Genomic DNA, 6,454 nt, shown 5'->3' on the forward strand with positions numbered 1-6,454 from the left:
GTGAAAACGGTCAACATGATCTACGCCACCCACATCCCCAAGTGGGAGGGGAAGCGAGCACTTCGGGACGTCTACGCGATGGAGCCAGTCGTCCCCAAATTCAACCCATGGTCAGCTTGTCCAATCACCTTTAATCGTAGGGATCATCCTACTAGCATCCGTCATGGCGGCTCGGCCGCATTGGTATTAGACCCAATCATCGACTGATTCCACCTCACGCGAGTCCTTATGGATGGCGGCAGCAGCCTGAACCTGCTTTACCAGGACACAGTGCACAAAATGAGCATCGATCCTTCAAGGAGCAAGCCCACCAAAACCACCTTTAAAGGTGTAATTCCTCGAGTAGAGGCCCGTTGTACAGGCTCTATAACATTGGAAGTGGTCTTCGGATCTCCGGATAACTTCCGAAGCGAAGAGTTAATCTTCGACATTGTCCCTTTCCGCAGTGGTTACCACGCACTGCTCGGACGAACCGCTTTCGCTAGATTCAATGCGGTACCATACTATGCATACCTCAAGCTCAAGATGCCAGGCCCGCGCAGGGTCATAACAGTCAACGGAAACATGGACCGCTCTCTCTGTACAGAAGAGCCTACTGCAGCCCTTGCGGCAAAAGTACAATGCGGCCTCCTCCGGCAAACCACCAATCCGGCGACGACAACCCCAAGCACATTCAAGCGAGGTCGGAGCACCCCGCAACAGGATCTCCAGGCACGCCAAGAGCACGACTAGCAGTCCGGCCTCCACTCAAATCCCATCGAAGCAGCATTCGTGCCACGCGTACACAATTACGCACTCAGAATTCCATGGACACAGGCGGAGGCGCAGCAGTGGCTCAGTCAACAGTGCGGTATCGCCGCCACACACTTCGTAACCTTTCATTTTACCTTTAAGGACATTGCTTTAGTGCAACCTCTCCAGAAGAGCCGGATTGTCGGACTTACATAGGAGAGAAAACCATGGAGGCAACAGGCTTTGCGCACAAAAGGAAATACCCAGTGGAATCTACTTACGATCGTTATACCTGCTTTATCTATCTGTACGTAGCCAGCCTCTAGATAGGGTATGTCAAATAATCCCATTTATCTCCGCTTAATGCATTCATTGTAAACGCTTAAACGTATTATTCACCAATGGGAGATCATATATAGCGTCAGCTTATTATTCTTATTTGAGCATTTTCTTACAAATGTCTATTTGATTTTGCATCCGTACACTTTGGTATGTTTAGTTTGCCAGGGGCTTCTTATGGCGCCCCATAATACGGCAAGACAAGTCCGAACACTTTCAACAGTGCGGTACCCCGAACTTATAGCATTATATGCATTAGCTCCGAATCCTGTCTTGGGTCTACAGTTGGGATAGCCCGGCTCCCTTGTTTTGGTGCCTTACGTTCCGTTAATTCGGCTAAGGTAGCGCAGGGAGAACTACTGCGATTGTGCCCCGGTTCTTCTGGACGAGCACCTCAGTAGAGAAAGCCGAAAACTGACCGGCATGATGTGGCAAGAGCTGGTCGCTGTTCGAGAGGTTTTGAAATCCTTAAAGATTTTTCCGCTTTAGGCGATAATTCGACTTCGTCCGATTTAGGCGTATATAGCGCCCCAATTCGGTCTTCCGGATTCTAGGGGCTTCGCCAAAATTTAAAATTGTAGACTTCTATGGCTAAGTGAAGGTTATAAAGCCGAATAGTCTGCTTGCCTTGTTCGCTGCACCGGACACCTCCTTAAGGGACCAAATATTTGGATAAAGAGTGTCCGGGTTTTCCACGAACACCCCAGTACTAGTTACATGGGGGCGGAAGCCGACGACTGGCCTACTTTCAGAATTTGATAAACAGCCGCATAGAAGGTAATATTTTAAATAGCAAAAGTGCTACATAGCGCAAGTAACTTCGTATTTAAATTACAAACATGACAGAAGTGAATTCATTCAAAAATTATGCCCTTGGTACATTCATTTGCCACGAGGCGAGCGCCCTTCATAACGCCAGCATAATACTTCTCCGGAATGCGATGCGGCTTACCCTCTGGCGGCCCGTCCTTCACCAGCTTCTCCGCATCCAGCTTGCCGCAATGCACCTTCGCATGGGCAAATGCCCGGCGGGCACCCTCAATGCAAACGGATCGCTTGATGACCTCCAGTCGCGGACAGGCATTCACTATCCGCTTGATCAGGCTGAAGTAGCTGGTGGGCAGGGGCTCACCAGGCCACATCCGGACTATGAAATCTTTCATAGCCAGTTCGGCCGCCCTGTGGAGTTCGACCAACTGCTTCAGTTGGTCACTCAGAGGCGTTGGATGTTCGGCCCCAGCATACTGGGACCAGAACAACTTCTCCGTTGAGCTCCCCTCCTGGGCACGGTAGAACTCTGCGGCATCTGATATGCTGCGTGGGAGATCTGCGAATGCCCCTGAAGAGCTCCAAACTCGGGTAAGTAAAAGAAACGCCTCCTCCACATGTTTGCTTTGCATAAAGAATTTCTTACCCGCCGTTATCTTTTTGGCCTCCTGGATTTCCTGTTGTGTCTTCTCGACTTCTGCCTTGGCGTCTTTTATACTTGCAAGGGCCTTCGCAAGCTCGGCCTCTTTTGCCTTAAGCTCATGCTCCACGGACTCGAACTTCTTGCCAAGCTCCTCGAGCTCTTCTTGTACCTCGCCCACTCGGGCTTCTTGCTTTTTGCGCTCCTTGCGTTCCAAGGCCGCCTTGTGTTCGGCCTCGGACAACGCTTTCTTGAGAGACGCCACTTCGGTGGTGGCCTCTGTTGCCAAATCACGACGTTTCATCGTTAGCATAATCAAATTTTATCTACCATTCATTATACAAGAGAGGGGAATCATTCACCTTTGCTCTCTTCGAGCTACCTCCTCGTGAGGTCGAGCTCTCCCTGCGCCTGCTGCAGGTCCTGTTTTAGTCCGGCAATTTCGGCCGTACGGACTGCAACGGCAAGCAGCACAACCTGCTTATTCACATTCAAACTTATTGTTAGACTGCTGCGGATTATACTTGACCCTACGTTTGGTTTTTTCCTTCCGAACACCAAACAGAGTATCAGGGGCTACTACCTATCGGGTGGTACTTTCACACATTTCTATTACTTATGCCAAAGCCTGTTAGTAGGCTGGTGCAGGCTTTGGTTAGTTCGCTCTTGGAAGACGAAACCTTCTGAATCACCGCACTCATAAGAGTACGGTGCTCTTCATCCATGGAAGCGCCCCGAAGCGCTTCCAGCAGACAATCCGGCGCCTCGGGCGTAGTGGAAGTCCTCGGCACAGACGGCTCTCCCTCCTTAACGAGGGGCTGTCCGCCTAAGTCTGGAACCATTGAAGGCTCCGGAACAATGTTCGGTTGAGAGTCTAGCTTACTGCGGCTCTCACCAACACGATCCGCGGGGATCTTGAACCCTGCGTGTCCGACGTTTGGAATGCCGCCTTGGGGCGCCTCCAGATCCACCACTCCCCGCTCTGGGAGCCTTTGGGACAACACCTCCGTGTCGTCCATAGGCTGAGAAGTAGTGGCCGTCGGAAGTGAGTTCATTGCTGATTCACTCAAGGTACCGTCCGAAGACGACGCCTCGGGATGGGCCCTAGCCGTACTGCATACAAGTTCGGCGTTATAACAAAACTATGAAGCAAAATTACGATGGAGTGCGGATACTTACAATCGCACTAGGGGCTTCTTCCTGGGAAGCCACCCTCCTCGCTATCGGCGGTGGTGGCGGAGTAGTCCGGAAGGGACGCTTTTCCCTTCTTGGACGTCCCAGCCGCCCCCTCTGGGGCATCCTTCCTCCTTTTCTCCCCCCCAGTACGGGGAGGTGGAGTTTCTTCTTGTTTCCCCCGCTTTCGTGGGAGGAATCTGCCTCGTCGTCATCGGACAACAAGGGTATGACGGCCTTGCGCCGGGGGCCTCTCCTGGTCCCCTGGCCCACCCTCTCAGCCCCCCCGTCCTTTCCGGATGGGGCGGCCTTCTCTTCTTCTTCCCCTTCAGGGGAGGAGTATTCCTCGTCCTCTTCGGACGAGGCTTCTGGCGCAGCCTTACGCCGGAGACCCTTTCGGATCCCCGGGGCCGTCTTATCGGCCTTCTTCTCCGGCCCCTTGTAGGGCGCCGGGACCAGCATCTTCGTCAGAAGAGCATTAGCTAGGATTTCGGGTAGCGGAGCCGCACAGTCAATCCGCTCCGCTGTCTCCACATAATCCTGAACAAATATACACAATCACTTAAGGCTCCCCCATGAATATATTGGGAAAAACCGAACACGGTGGCAGCCTGAGAACACACCTGAATAGGACACCACGCGGCATGGAGCCCACGGTCCTCGGATATGGGAGGAGACACTTCGGAGGCCTTGAACAACGCCTTCCACACATTTTTGTGCTTCATGCCGTAGAGCCTCTGAAGCGTCCGGTGTTCGGCCGGAACGAACTCCCACAGATTGAATGCCCGCCTTTGGCACGGCAGAATCAGGCGAACGAGCATGACCTGGATCACGTTGACAAGCTTGATGTTCTTGTCCTTCATGCCCTTGATGCAGTTTATGAGTTCGGTCAGCTCTGTAGTTTCGCCCCAGGACAGGCCCTTCTGTTCCCAGGAGGTGAGCCGCATAGGGGTTCTGGATCGTAACTCGGGGGCCGTTGCCCAGTTGGCGTCACGCGGCTCGGTGATGTAGAACCACCCCGACTGCCACCCCTTCACGGTTTCCGCAAAGGAGCCGTCAAGCCAGGTGACATTAGGCATCTTGCCCACCATGGCTCCTCCACACTCCGCTTGCTGGCTGCTCACGATCTTCGGCTTCACGCAGAAGATTTGCAGCCACAAGCCGAAATGAGGCTTGATACGGAGGAAAGCCTCGCATACGACGATGAACGCCGAGATGTTGAGGACGAAGTTCGGGGCTAGATCATGGAAATCTAGCCCGTAGTAGAACATGAGCCCGCGGACGAAGGGGTGGAGTGGAAACCCCAGTCCACGGATGAAGTGGGCAAGAAACACGACCCTCTCGTGGGGTCCTGGAGTTGGAATGACCTGCCCGTCGTCCGGTAGCCGGTGCGCTATGTCTCCGGCCAAGTATCCGGCCGCCCGAAGATTCGCGATGTTCTTCTCCTTCACGGTGGAATTCACCCACTTGCCTCCTGCTCCGGACATGTTTAACTGTGCGGAGAAGACCTGGATTAGGGCGCTGGAGCTCGAGGGGGCAAGAGTATCCGAAGGAGGAATAAGGCGTGGGTAAAAATGGGGAACTCTTATCCCTTTATAGATGCAACGAAAGCGGTGCGCCTCCCCACTTGCCTGTTGAGAATCGCTTAGTTCCCAAGCACCACGATTGATGGCACGAGGGGATTACCCATACCCGTATTGATGCGAATCCTGTGATAAGGGGACACGATCTCTGCTTTGACAAGACGTGTCAAGGAAACCGCCGCGCAATACGCGCCGTGGCTGGTTGTGGAAAACGGTTCGAATAATGACCCGACCGTAAGGACATGTCGCATCATTTAAAAAGTTGTCAACCGAAGTATCATTCTCTCTACGATGGTATGTGAAGATCATTTTGCAGATTCGGACACGGTCTACGTGTTCGATAATAACCTTGGAGTATTCGGAAGGAGGAACCCGCCTTGCAATGCCGAAGACAAGACTGCGCGCCGGACTCATCGTCATTGAAGCCTGGTTCAGGGGCTACTGAGGGAGTCCTGGATAAGGGGGTATCCGGATAGCCGGACTATATACATCGTCCGGACTATTGAAGCGTGAAGATACAAGACTCAAGACTTCGGCCCGTGTCCGGATGGGACTCTCCTTTGCGTGGAAGACAAGCTTGGTGATCCGGATATTATGTTTCCTTCCTTGTAACCGACTCCATGTAAACCCTAGCCCTCTCCGGTGTCTATATAAACCGGAGAGGATGGTCCTTAGAAGGCCGATCACAATTACAATCATACCATCATAGGCTAGCTCTTAGGGTTTAGCCTCTATGATCTCGTGGTAGATCTTCTCTTGTACTACACGTATCTTCAATATTAATCAAGCAGGAAGTAGGGTTTTACCTCCATCGAGAGGGCCCGAACCTGGGTAAACATTGTGTCCCTTGCTTCCTGTTACCATCAGCCTAAGACACACAGGTCGGGACCCCCTACCCGAGATCCGCCGGTTTTGACACCGACAATGCACACCGGGGATAGTCAATCATGGAAATCGCTCTAGGACCCCAAGATGGGTGAGTAATAGTGCACGAAACGGACCAAAATCGGCCAAAAACAGCGATGATAACCGACATGTAAGCGCACCTTGGGGTTCAACAACCATGGAAATCGCTTCGGGACCCCAAAACGGTGAGTAATAGTCCACGAAACGGGTCAGAATCGACAAAAAATGCGAGTGTTGATGACCGACACATAAATGCAGCCCGGGGTTCGTCAATGGTGGAAATCACTCTAGCCCCCCCCCCCAAAACGATGAG

The sequence above is a fragment of the Triticum dicoccoides genome, chromosome 5B, assembly GCF_002162155.2.
Source record: "Triticum dicoccoides isolate Atlit2015 ecotype Zavitan chromosome 5B, WEW_v2.0, whole genome shotgun sequence".
NCBI classification, from domain to species: Eukaryota; Viridiplantae; Streptophyta; class Magnoliopsida; order Poales; family Poaceae; genus Triticum; species Triticum dicoccoides.